Genomic DNA, 14,170 nt, shown 5'->3' on the forward strand with positions numbered 1-14,170 from the left:
CACCCAGTCCCGGCAGTGGTATTTGCAGGAGGTTTCTCGACAGCCTGGACCCAGTGGTGCAGAGGCTGGAGCTGGCTGAGGCGCCCTCTGCCCTGAGACACTGAGCTGCTTACGTGGGGAGGGGCCTGGGGATAACATACGTGTGTGAGCACCGAGGCGTGAATTCCTGGGTGGAATCATCTCATCCGTGTGCCAGTGAAACGTGTCCAATTGTGGCTTTTCCTGTAAGTGCACGAGTGTGCGTGGGAGTGCTGTGCAGATGTGTGCCCACGACGATCTCCGTACACGTGTGAACCTGGGCTGATTGTGTCTATACATGATGTATACGTGTGTATAAATGCACACAGGCTCACGCAGTTATGTGTATGTCTACCCATAGGTCTGTTTGTGTGCTCGTTGTATGCGCAGGCGTTGGTTATGTTTACCAGGCTGTGGGGCTGGGCACACAGTACTCAGGACGGACACCGGCCGTGGTCCCACCAGCCCTCTGCCCCGATTCTGTCCACGTGGGCAGGCGTGGAGCACGTGTGGCAGGATGACGCTTCTGTGTACCTGGGCACAGGGTACACGTGTATGTGAGGACATGGCCTCCAAAGGCGAGCGTTTGCACGCAGTTGCACGTAGGAGGCCTGTGTGCACTTGTCCACGAACGCACGTGCGTGTGTGTGCCGGGCTCCGTCAGCAGGGCTGCTGCCTGCCTGCCGGGGGTGGCGTGCGTGCGTTCGCGGACCCGCCCGGGTCCCGGAGGTTGTGTGTCCAGATGGGCGAGTGTCTCAGAGCGCGGCGCCCCATTGCGCCCCTGCCTTGCCCTCCCCCGGCCCGTGCCTCCCCTTTCCTTTCTTCTGCAAGGGTTTGATGAGGGCAGGGCAGGCGCGGTCTGGGCCCCCAGCTCGAGGCAGCCCTGCTTCTCCCCGGCGGCGGACAGGGACAGGAAGCCGGGTGGCGTAAGGGTGCCGGGGCGATGGCGCCGGAGGGCAGGCAGGTGCCGCCGTCCGGGAGAGCAGCGTGCATGTGCACAGCCCGTTCCGGGCAAGGGAGAACGTCAGCGCCCCGAGGGCTTCGCTGGCTTCTGGAAGTAGCCCCCAGGGAGAGAGTCCTTCCCTTTGCCCAAACGTTCCCTGAGTGGAGACCTCCTCTGTGTCAGTGAAGGACCGGGGCCCTCACGCCGTTGGGGTCCAGGTGACATCCCAGACCACAGGAATAAGAAGCCGGGTGACGGGAGGAGCAGGGGTGTTTGCGAAGACTTCTGGGCGGATGTCCCGTGAGTCGGGCCTGGAGATTGCCGGCCTTATGTGGGCGGGGCTTTCCCTGCCTGGCCCTGAAGCTTCCCCCGCGACCCCAATACCGGAGTCTAAGCCAGTTGTGGCCTCCCCCGCTACCCGGAGAGCTATTTCCACAGCACTGACAGGTCCGGCCTCTGGGCAGGAAGACCTGGCCCCGGCGGGAGCTCAGGAGTCCCTTGGGGCCCGTCCTGGCTGGGACTCCGGGTCAGACTCCAGGCCGCGCACTTGCTCAGTGATCTTGAGAAGTGGCTACCCGCCCTACTCCCCGCCCCGGCCCCAGTCTCTCCATCGGTGGAAAAGCGTGTTCCCAACAACGGCCAGCCTGCGGACTTGTTGAAAAGAATGGAGGAGAGAAGTCCTTTGTGCAGCGAGTGCTTTGGACCCATGCCCTCCTGTGTGGACACAGGTCTTCGGGTAGGGGCGACGCAGCCAGGTCCCCTGTGTGCGTGGCCGTCACCACTGGCTCCTTCTGCACTTTTCTGCCTCCCTGAGGATGAGAGAATCCGCATGAAAACCGGTACATGGGGTGGGCGGGGAGTCAGGACCAGGGCCCGAGGAAGTCAGTTCAGGGTCAGCGAGGGACTTGCCCAAGGGCAATGGGAGGGCAGTTATCTGAGCTGGGTCAGAGCTAGGCCTCAAGCCCCCAGCCGCCGCTGCGGACTTCACGTCTGCTCCTTTGACCCAGATGCCTCTGCCCTCCCGGGCCACAGGGATAGCCCGGCCAGAGGGTCTGCCCTGGTTTATCCTCCCTGGGTCCACCTCCTGTGACGTGGGAGGAAGTCGGAAGTGGGCTTCTCTTCAGTGTCAAGGGGCCAAGGTCAGAGCGGTGGGGCCTCAAAGGGCACCCCCATCCCCCCACGGCCCACCCTCCACCCAGGACCAGAGGGGTCTCAAAACCAGAATCAGGCCTTTTAACCCCGCTGCCTGAAACCCCCCATGTCTTCCTTGAACCCAGGAACTAAAGTCCCCGCTGTTTCTCCAGCCCTGGAATCCTGTCCATCCTGGCCCCTCCTCTGCTCCAGACACCCTGCCTCGCTCTAGCTCCTTGAGAGCACGTTTTTGCCCCTACCCCAGGACCTTTGCAAGGGCTGGTCCCTCTGCCTGGATCCCTCTTCCCCCAGACCTGCCTCCCACCCTTCCCGGCCCCCTTGCTGAGACTCCCCAAGGGCAGGGATGGCCGTGTCTCTCATCCACTCCTGGGTGCCCAGTGCCAAGAGCAGGGCTAGGCTGTGCTCCCTGTGTATTCATCTGACGGATGGTGGGTGGATGGAGGGCAGGCCCTGTGGGCTTCACCACCCAGAGAAGTGTCTTCAGGCCTCACCAACCTGCAGCCCCCCTTTCACCTTCCCACTGACCCAGCTGGGCCAGAGCCCGGCCACCAGCCACGCTGAGGAGAGAGCAGCCCGGCCTGGGGCAGGAAGGGTGGAGAGCTTGGTGCTACAGGGGATTTGAGCCCACCGAGGGCTCTGGGCCCTACTTTCTTCCCTCTCAGTGCTGCCGGGACAGCACAGAAGCGGGCCATCCTTACCCAAGCCTGGACTGGGGTCTCAAAGGCCTTCTGCCTCCTAAATGCTTATGACCGGCCAGCTCTGGGCCTCAGTTTCCCTACGTGAGAAATGGGAGCTCCACCCATTCCTTCAACAAGTGTCTACGAATTGCCACTGTGTGCCAGGCAGGCATTGGTCCTCTGGGAGGAGGCAGGACAGGACCAGCCCCTGATGTCAGTCTAGGGGCTCAGGGGACAGGCGTTCAACAGTGTGAGTCCCCAGAAGTAGAGCCTGCAACAGGGATTCGTGTGCGCCTGGTTCACTGGGGGGTTGGGGGCAGGGAAGCAGCAGAAGCAGGGGAGGAGCTGAAGGGCCGAGGTGGGTCCAGCCGACAGCCAGCTGGCCTGACCCTGGGCTCGGGAATGTGAGCTGTCCCACCTGCCGGCGGGGGCTGGGCTGTTGTACCCTCAGCAGCCAGCCTGTGACTACTGCCACCCTGCCGAGCGGGGAGGTCCAGCCTCTCAGCCATTTCGGGCCAGAATGGTTCTCCAGGGAGGGGCAGCTGAGAGCCATTAGCAAATGACACAGCACCTGGGCGCCGGGCTCATCCCGATAAAGGGGTCCAGGTGGTGCACAAGCCACGCCTGCTGCAGCAGTAGCGATGCAGCGCGGTCCCTGAGTGAGGGACACGAGAGGGTGCCATGGGTAAGGCAAGGGGAGGCCTTGTGGCAGGGACCAAGGTGGGGGGTCCTCCAAGGAAGTGACATTTCCTCTGAGATCTGAAGGGTGGGTAGAGGTTTGCCAGGTATGTGGCAAGGAGCTTCCCAGAGAGAGAGAGAGAGAGACCAGCACCAGCAAAGGCCCTGGGGTAGGAGAGCACAGGGAGAAGCAAAAGGAGCAGCTTGGCTGGGGCAGGGAAGACCACCCAGGGCCCGTGGACGCCATGCAGGGCCCGGCCTCCTTCCCCAGCACTCAGCTTCCCTCAGGCCTCCCTGGCAGCCTTGCTGCATCGCCCTCTTCCTCCTGCAGAGTCAGCCTCTCCGGAGCGGGAACTTCGGTTCCATCTTGTTCGCGACGGAGCCCCAGCACCCAGAACACCGGTGCCCGGCACCCTATAGGGGCTCAGCTTTGGCTACTCCCGCAAGATGTGAAAGAAGTGCGGGAGGTAAGATGTCAGTAGCTGTTCTTGGCCTGTCCTGCGAGGGGCCTGGGGCCTTGCCGCAGGGCTGGCCGGGGTGGGAGGGTGCAGGAGGCCTCGTCCGTGTCAGCCCAGGCTGTGAGGTGCCGGGGAGCCACTGCCTGCAGACTTTAAAATTTTCCTATGCTGTGGTCTTCTTCTCAGAATAACATTTTGAAATGCACAAAATGAAATACCTATGGTTGCAGAGGAAACCCATCCTCGTGCAAAGCAGTTACCAAAAGACAAACGAAAAAATTTGTGGGATATTAATAACCACATTTCCTCACTAACCGCTGATGCCAGCTTCCTGGTGGTGAGCACAGCCTCACTCTCGGGACATCCATAAACGAAGAGGATGGCTAATTTCCATTTGAGGTGAGCAGCACGGAGACGGGCATGTTTCTCGTCCCGGTACACATGCCCCCGGATTTTCCCCTGAGCCCCGGTGGGCGTGCGGGCCCGGGTTCAGGCCCTGCAGGCCCAGTGGTTTGGAGACAGCCTTGCTGCTGTCAGGCAGGACAGGGGAACTTTGCCGGCAGAGGCCCGAGAATAAATACCATAGGCTTTGTGGCCGTGAGGTCTCTGGAAGCGGCGTGGCTCTGTGGTGGCATGAAAGCAAACCCGTTAGTTATTAGTTACTGTGTTCAAATAAAACCTCATTTATGGACGATGACATCCGAATTTCATATATTTTTCACATGGCGCAAACTATGACTCTTCCTTTGATTCTGCCCCCACCCCACAATCATTAAAAAAATGCAAAAACCATTCTTAGCTAAAGGGCCATACAGAAACAGGCTGTGGGCTACACCAGAACCTCCCCGAGGGCTTCTTTACACTCTGGCCGGTGGCAGTCCCCAGATGTGCATTTCTAACAAGTTCCCTCACCTTGAGAACTGCTGTTAATTCTGCCTGGGGGATGGAGCCCCGGAGGTTTGTGTGTTGATCCCCTGCCCTGGCTCCCTCACACGGTTATAACCCATTCCGGGTTGTGAGTTTAGGTGGCCGGTGTTCCCTACAGAGGTATCGAGCTGAGGTAGCCCCTCTCTGATGGAGGAGAGGAAAAAGATTGTTTTCCCCTCTATCCTCCTGGGTCCTTCAGCTGGTACCCTGCAAAGTGGACTGACAAAAGACAGATGAACAAGGGAAGAACAAGCAGGAGTTTATCAACACATCCACAACACATACACGTGGGAGAACTCAGTGATGAGTGGCGGACAAGGATGGTTAGAACTTAGAATCTCAACAGTGCTTTGCAGATGAGGAAACAGGTTCAAGGAAAAGGAGTGGGCCGGCCTCTCAGTGCTCAAGCCAGATCTCTGCACCTCGTTTCTGATGCACCCTTTCTCTCCCTCACCTCCCACTCTAGTGCAATACCCTGACCTTTTAAATTTTTAAAATTTGTTTTCAGCCCCAATACGTTTCTCCATCCCGCTGCCACCACCCGGTCCAGGCCACTGTCATCACTGACTTGGATGATTGCAGTTATCTCCTCTCTGGTCCCCTGGGCCCCCTCACCCTTCTCTACCTGCACAAAACTCTTAGAGTCCCCTGGGTTTTGGTTCTGGGTGACCTGGGCTCCCTGACCCTGATGGGACCACTGGGGTACTGCACGAAGGCTCCTCCAGCAGGCAGAGAGCTTGGCTGGGCCAAAAGGAGCACACGAGTTGCCTGGATCCTGGCACCATCCTCTCTGAGTGACCTGCCAGCCCCAGACCCTCCTTGAAAGCTCAGTTTCTGACACATGAGGAATGATGCTCTCTGAGGCCCTGAGTCAGGCTCGCATGCTGAAGGGCTCTTCCTTCCCCTTCCTGGATCCATGCTCCTTCAGTGCTGAGGCCTGGGACTGTCCTTATTCCCTAGTGCCCTGATGCGTGCACCAACGTGAAGGGGCCTCACAGTCACAAATGGAGACTTGTTCGAGTTCTAGGATAGACATGAGTCTGTGGGGATAGAAGTCAGGCTAGGGTTGCCTGTGGAGCAGGTGGGCCAGTAACTGAGTGCTGGGGGTAGAACTTGGTGGATTTGGGCTCAGAGAACAGGCAGCACCTGGATCTGGAGGGACGGCCCGACAAGGAGAGGTTTTGGGTCCATGTGTCCTGCCCAGCAAAGAGCAGGTTTTTATCAATATATGCATCGCACACACACACGGGACAACTCAGTGCGGAAAAAAGATAGATATATATGTATATAGATAGATAGACAGAAAAAGCAGACACAGAGACAGATAGATATAGTGACAGAACAAAAAACATACAGCCTGATAGATGGACAAAGAGATAGAATCAGAAGGACGGACACATAAACAGATATATTAACAAAAAGACACACAGAAAGACAGATGGACAGCACATAGAGAAAGACAGGCAGGACAGGTAGACATGTACACACACATCTGTACATAGAGTCATACACACACAGACGTAGATACAGAGAGAGACGCACAGCCAGCGGAACGGAGGGGCGGACGGCATTTTTTTCTCTTTTTTTTTTTTCTGCCTTTGAATAGAGTTCCTCTACTGGGGCCTCTGGGGACGAGGCGCTGTGTGGGGCACGGGGCCCGAGAAAGCCACGCCCACAAGAGGCGGCGCCGTTATGAGCTCACTGTTGACTGGGAGCCTTGGATTCTGGGTGAAACGTTTTGATGACTTCGGATGATGTGAAGGGCAAAACGATGTAGATCTGACATCTTGTGTGGGATCAGAACGCTTTCTGCTCTTTGAATATTTGACTAAGGTTATACGTCAAGGATTGTCATATTTTTATTTGTGCTTGTTGTGTGTTTAAGAGGAAACATCCAGAAAAATTCTACCCTGCAGCCTTTTTCCTGGAATATATCTACTGGAACCAGCAGAGGGCAGGAAATCATTAGTCACTAGATGGTGTTGCTTGGCCTGTGGACAGTAAACTCAAGGTTTTCTTGTGTCTTTGCTTCTTGAGCATTTGGTTAATTAACTCCAGGACCTGCGCACACCCATCCACCCTTAATGAACGTGCCGAGTCGTCAGTATTTATAGCACTCAGTTTGTGCTCTTTCTTAGCAATGAGATATCAGAGGACACAGCTGTTCTTCAAAGCAGGGTGGAAAATCAACGAATATCCACTCAGTATTAACTTAATGGATGGTCCAATGGGGTTATATTGGATAGAATAAATAACAACCCAGAGTGAAAATCCTACTGAGATTGCCAACTTTAAGCTTATTCTTTTTCCTTTATATTGCATCACTTACTAATTTCTGCATTCACAGAAATAAGTTGGCTGTTCAGAAAGAACGACTTTTGGAAGATAAGGAATCAAAGTGTATCTGAGCTCGTTACAATCGACGACCCCCAGCAATGTGGTCTCTTCATCCAATTGCTGGCAACAATTAGACATGCACTCATCAGTATTTACAGCTGACCCCTCACACCTCCACCGCCCCCCCACCCCCCCGTCATCTCTAATGTAATTTGCAATTATAAATGCATCCTTAAGTTTTTACGACTTTGGAATAAGTAGGGATAGGCTGATCTTACACGAATAAGATCAAGCATGTTTCTCTTTGAACACGGAAATTACGAAACAGAAGTATTCCCATTAAAATTAGCTTAGAGTCAATAAAGTCTGCTGGAATACTGATGAATGTGAAGAGTTAAGAAACAAACAGGAGGACTCAGGCTAGAACACCGAGCAGACCATACGGTGCTTCAGGTAAAGGAAGGCCCTCTGTGCCGTCTTAATGAACCTCACCCTGTCCCAAAGCCAGACACACTTGTATTCTCTACTGGGCTTTGCCAGTTTCTGGACCTCCAAGCAATGCAAACACACATTAGGCACTTTTTTTTTTTTTTTTTTTTTGGAGTCATCTTTAGGCCTTTTTTTTTTTTTTTTTTTTTTGCGGTATGCGGGCCTCTCACTATTGTGGCCTCTCCCATTATGGAGCACAGGCTCCGGACGCGCAGGCTCAGCGGCCATGGCTCACGGGCCCAGCCGCTCCGCGGCATGTGGGATCCTCCCGGACCGGGGCACGAACCCGTGTCCCCTGCATCGGCAGGCGGACTCTCAACCACTGCGCCACCAGGGAAGCCCCCCAGGTACTTTTTTATATCTAGCTTTTCCACTCAAGGTTACGTCTGTGAAACTCATCTGTATTATTTCATGCAGCAATCATTCATTTCATCATTGCTATGCACTATTGTTTGAATATATCAAAATATATGTATCTGTTCGATTACTGGCGTAAAATTTTTAATTGTCTAATTTTTCTAGCTTTTGCGTACTTGAACGTCTTTTTGTGGACATAAGCCATAATCTCTGTTAGGCTGTGTCAGAGGGGGTATGTATGTATGCTCAGCTGTATAGATACTGCCAAGCAGTTTTCCAAAGTTGTTGTACTAATTTACACTCCCATCAGCAATGCTTATCTTGCCAGTTTTAAAATATTTTATTTAGTCTGTTTAATTTTAGTCATTCTGATGTGTATGCTGTATGTGACATATTCATTTGAATTTCCTGAACAGTAATGCTGTAGAATTGGCTGTCCGAGGCGTCTTAGCCATTTGGATATCATCTTTTCTGAAGGGCTTGTTCAAACTTTTGATTATTTTTAATTGGTCTCTCTTTAAAAAGAAAATTGATTTGTAGCAGTTCTTTAGACGTCCTGGGTATGAATCCTCTATGGGATAAATGCATTGCAAATACATCGTTCCCGTTTGTGTCTATGGTTTTTACCTAAAGTTCTTAATCTTAACAAAGTCCAATTTAGCAATCTTTTACTTTATGGTTATTGCATTCTTTGGGTCCCATTTGAGAACGCTTTTCTGACACCAAATTCACAGATGCTGTAACAGAAAGAAGACGCACTCTGTGTTTTCTTCGAGAACCTCTGTAATCCCACCTTTCCCCTGGGCAGGACCTTCTCCAAGGTCTGCCTCCCGGCTCTGAGTAGCCCTCTGCCTGCCCAGCCACAGAGGTCTCAGCGCAGCCAGGTGACGGCCCTTCCCCAAGGGCGTGGGCTCTGGAGCCCCAGCCCTGTCCTTTGTTCCTGCGACCTCGCGGGTGGCGCCAGCTCCCCGAGTGGGGTGTTTCTTGTCTCGGGTCCCCCCTGCGAGCTTCTCCAGCTCCCTACGTGCACTGGACAATGAAGAAACCATTACTAACCTGGAAAATGTAAACGGAAGCTACTTGCAGTTCTTGTTACCTGTCTGACGGGTAACAACTGAGAAGATCAGCAACATCTAGGGGTGGTCAAACCATGGGTAAATATATATACTTCTACACTATTTTGAGTACGTATGAGTGCTAGTTTTTGAGGAGCCATTCGGCGGTACATGGTCATATTACAATGTGTATGGATTTGACCAGTAAATTTTCCTTCATGCCACCCCTGCCTCTAGAGAAAGACACTCACCTGAGTAGGAAGACTCTTACTGGCATGATCACCTACACGTGGTTTGGATGTAAATCATCGTAACGGGACAGTTGTCAAACTGGCACCTCCGATGTACAACATGAGGTGAATCTGTACAGACCGAACAGGACAGATAGGGTATGAAAGTGTTGATCTGTACAGAGAAGCATCTGGTATAATTGTATAAAATGATGGCCCACACATTATCTTGTCCTGCTGAGAGTTCCAGGCACTAACCACCCAGTTCAGTAGACGAGGGGTGCCCTAGGTCATCTGATGTTTGTAGGGGACCGGGGGGATGCTGCTGGGCCAGGGGACCACCCAGCTGTGTGGCCCCTGCAGCACGGCCGCTGGCCAAGCCCATAAATTCAACTCTGCTCAAAATCTTTACTTGGTTGTTCTGGTCACCCTGATCATGCCGTGAGCAAGTATGTCCCCGGGTAGTCTGAGGGCTGGGACACAGGATATAAGGAGCCTGCTGAAGGCCCAGCAGGCAATGCACAGTGGCGTCCGTGGACAGCTGGCGACACGGAGAAGTTTGCCTCCCAGGGTGGCCGCCCCTGCTGCTGCTCCTATGATTATGTCATTTCACAGAGCAAAGGGATTTTGCGGATGTAACTCAAGTTCCTAATCAATGACCTTTGGAGGGGTAAGACCCTGGTGGGCCTCATCTAATCACACGAGCCCTTGCAGACTGACTGCTGTCTCTGGCTACAGGCACAAGGGCAAGTCTGGAGCGCCAGGAGCTCAGCTGAGAGGGAGCTGAGCTGTTAGGTATAAGCAATTAAAGCCACAAGCCACAAATGGAAGCGCTAAAGCTTTAATCACTTACTGTGATGAACGATGCAAGCATCTACAGCTGTTCCATTTTCCCCCAGGAAATGGTGCGCCTGTTGAGGGCTATGCAGAGCAGAGCCTCGTAGGGGTCGTCTTACTGCAGGGGGAGGCCCAGCAAAAGGCTCTGTCGGTTCTATGGACCCAAGGATGAGGGTGGGTGTGAGGGGGTGGGCTTGGAGTGGAAACGTTCTGGGTGCCAAGTCAGAGTGGGGAAAGTGCCTTCAAGGTTTCCCCTCCTCCCCGAAGGAGGCCTCATAGAGGCGCCTGGAGAAGACCCCTGTCCAAGGCTTCAGATAAAGGGACCTGGGAATGGAAGTGCTGGGGCTAGAAATGTACATCTGTGAAGAGCAGTGCCAGCCAGGGGGCCTGAGTCCTTGACTGCATAGGGGAGCAAAGTCTGTCATCCCAAAATGTATCTCTCTGGCATGAGGATTCATTTAGGCTGATTATTTTAAGAAACAGAAGACTCAGGAAGTGTTTTTTTGTTTTTTTTTTTTTACCTCCCTCTTAGCTGTCTGTAGAATTTAGATAAAGGGTCTGTTCCTGGAACAGAGCTGTCACCAGAGAAATCTGCAAAGAACGTGGGTTATGTGTGGTGGGGAAGCGCAGCAGAGCCTGGAGACCAGAGTCCAGTCTGTGTCCCACTGTCTCAGCAGGGTCCAGGAAACGGTGATTTACCAAACATCTGCTTTTCTGTCACCAGGTGAACTGTCTGCATTCCCTTTGAAGCCCCAAATCCCTACCCGACATCCTCTATGGTCTTTAGCTGAAGACGGTATTTAAGGTGAAGGTTTGGCCATTGGCGAGTTACTCAGTTTCCCTGGGTCTCTCCCATATATACATGTTATTAAACTTCGTTTGATTTTCTCTTGTTAATCGGCCTCATGTCAATTTAATTCTTATACCAACCAGAAGGATCTAGAAGCGTAAAGGAAAATCTTCCTCCTGGACAGCTACTTCATTATATTTATATATATATGTATATATACATGTCTCACATTTTCTTTATCCACTCATCCATCGACGGACACGGGTTGTTTCCATATCTTGGCTTTTGCGAGTAACGCGGCCGTGAACGTGGGGCACAGATATCTCTTTGAGATACTGATTTCATTTCCTTTGGATATATACCCGGAAGTGGGATTGCTGGGTCATATGGTAGGTCTATTTCTAATTTTTTAAGGTACCTTCCTACTGTTTTCCACAGTGGCTTCACCAATTTACACTTCCACCAGCAGTGCACAGGAGTTCCCTATTCTCCCAAGTGAGCGTTTTCAATCTGGGGAGATCATCAGTGATGCCTCCACAGAACCTCCCTGCTGGTTCCTTCTGGGTCTGAGCACCAGACTTCCCAGCTTCGCTGCCTTGGAAGAGGCCTGTGGGCCAGAGGGAGCTTGTTCTGCAGAGAGAAGCAAAGGCTGTGGGGATGAGATGCAGGACCCGTGTGGGGAGGGGCAGGGAGGCATCACTACCGCCTTCAGCTGCTGCTGCTCGAAGGGCCCTGGAGGGTGCAGACACGGCCTGGTGCTGTCTTGAGGGCCACATCTGAAGAGTCTGCCTTGAGGGCTTTACTCCATGCGGGTGGCTGGGGTCTCAGTGAAGTCTTGGGGGCACTGGCGTCCTTCGCAGGCTGCTGGGAGAGCAGCCCCATGTCCCCCCTGCCCTGGGCCTGTCTCCTCCATGCTGGTGGACACCCACCCTGGTCCCAGATGCACACCTACCCTGAAAACACCTGCTTCACATGCTTTCAGACTGGAAAACATCTGATTTGGACTTTCCTGGGTAAGTCAAAGTTCCTCTTTCATTTTTACCTACGTTAGCCATTATTGCAACGAAGCATGTCCCTTGTGGCTGGGGGACTGAGGTCTCTAAGAATAAAGGACCACAGCTGAAAGTTTTTTCCTCTTCTTTCCGTGCCCCCACCATGTGATCGTGAACTTCTAGAAATAAGTTGACAACTCATGTTGTGTCTTTTGCTGCATCCAGAGAGATGGTTGTATCCATGCTCTAGCACGTGAGTAGATACGCATGCGTAGAACATTGCTTCCGGCTGTCACCTGCTAATAATTGACATCTTGTAAATGCTAGCTTTTTATTAAGTGGCTACAATGCGCGTAAGTCGATCTTTAGGATAATGAACGTGACAGGTGTTATATGTTCTTTATCAAGGCACTTTGCAATGCCTTTTAAAATAAATGTGTTAAATTCTATAATTAATTTACCTAGACCCCGTTAGCGGGCTGACATTTTCAGTCAGTAAAGAGCAGTAAGGTCTTCCCTGGTGGCACAGTGGTTGAGAGTCCGCCTGACGATGCAGGGACACGGGTTCGTGCCCTGGTCCGGGAAGATCCCACGTGCCGCGGAGCGGCTGGGCCCGTGAGCCATGGCCGCTGAGCCTGCGCATCCGGAGCTTGTGTTCCGCAACGGGAGAGGCCGCAACAGTGAGAGGCCCGCGTACTGCAAAAAAAAAAAAAAAAAAAAAAAAAGAGCGGTGAGATGTGTCAGATCCCTTACTCGGACCCCACTTAGGAGCAGCTCCATTAATTCAACGGTTCTTTATTGAGCACCTACTGTGTGGCAGCTTCTGTGTTTGTCTGTGGCCCTGGTTAGCTCCTGTTTAATAGATGCTTAGATCTGCGGCTGGAGGACAAAGGCCAAGTGGTCTTGGGGCTGTTGAGCCCATGAATGAGTTCTTTTGTCTCCTACACTACCTTCCTGTGTTCACTGCTTTCAGGAAGCACATCTAGGTTTGGGGGCAGATGGGCGTTCCTCATGGAAACCTGGCCCCTACCTTAGGTCACTGTTGCCTGACATCAGAACCCCTGGCCTTTCCCCAGGCTTGGTCCACAATTGTCACGTAACTTGTCTTGCACGTGCAGAACCAGGCACCTGTTCACATCTATTCTACAGTCTTTGTGTTCTTCTCATCTCAGTAGCACCGTTACGTGAGCATCTTCTCTTGGTGTGCAGAGGTTCCAGAGCGTTCCTTTATTAGTGCCATGCTGCTGGATATTCCATTTTTAAAGCTATAATAAATAACATTAACCTTCTAAAAAATACATTCGAGTAGTATTCGGGATGAAGATATCATCTCAATAGGTATCCAGTTGCTTCACCTGATTTTGCTTATCTTTTCCAAATACAATCTTCTTGTAGAAGAGCACACGCCCAGTCCAGGCAGGGAGGCGGGATGCCCTGCCCTCCTCTCTCTCTTTTTTTTTTTTTTGCGGTACGCGGGCCTCTCACTGTTGTGGCCTCTCCCGTTGCAGAGCACAGGCTCCGGACGCGCAGGCTCAGCGGCCATGGCTCACGGGCCCAGCCGCTCCGCGGCATGTGGAATCTTCCCGGACCGGGGCACGAACCCGTGTCCCCTGTATCGGCAGGCGGACTCTCAACCACTGCGCCACCGGGGAAGCCCTGGGCTCCCTCTCTGACTCAGACACAAGGCCCCAGTGGCATCTGTCCCTCACGGTTGTGGACCTCAGGAGACGGTCACTTGGCGTACAGGTGTGCAGCCTCCCTGAGATCAGACGTTTTGTCTAATGAGACAAACAAGGGCAAGGAACAGTAGGCACTCGGGTACGTGCACGTGAGTAGGTGACACCCATGTGCAGCTGACCCAGACATCCAGGAAGCCCTAAGGAGCCACACCACATCTCGACGGTCACAGTAAGGCCACCGCTTTGCTCACGGTGTGCTCGCAAGGCACTTGTTCTCTGTGCTCTGTTATAAAAAGTTCAGCTGCAGCACGGCTGGAGCACAGAGGGTGGAAGGCAGGAGGCATTTGCTGTTGTAGGAGAGGCATGCTGGCAGCAGTGACCAGAGGAAGAGACCGGGAGACTGAGCAGGGGATATGAGAAATCATAAAGCCCAGCACACAGGGCAGGTGGTGTCAGGGCTGCTTCCTTGGGTCCAAGAGCCGTCCTTGCACTATTGTTCAGTGAGCTGTGGCCTGATCTTGCAGACATGCGTGCCATGGCCCCCGGTGGGC

Source organism: Neophocaena asiaeorientalis, unplaced genomic scaffold (assembly GCF_003031525.2).
Source record: "Neophocaena asiaeorientalis asiaeorientalis breed wild unplaced genomic scaffold, Neophocaena_asiaeorientalis_V1.1 scaffold540, whole genome shotgun sequence".
Taxonomy (NCBI): domain Eukaryota; kingdom Metazoa; phylum Chordata; class Mammalia; order Artiodactyla; family Phocoenidae; genus Neophocaena; species Neophocaena asiaeorientalis.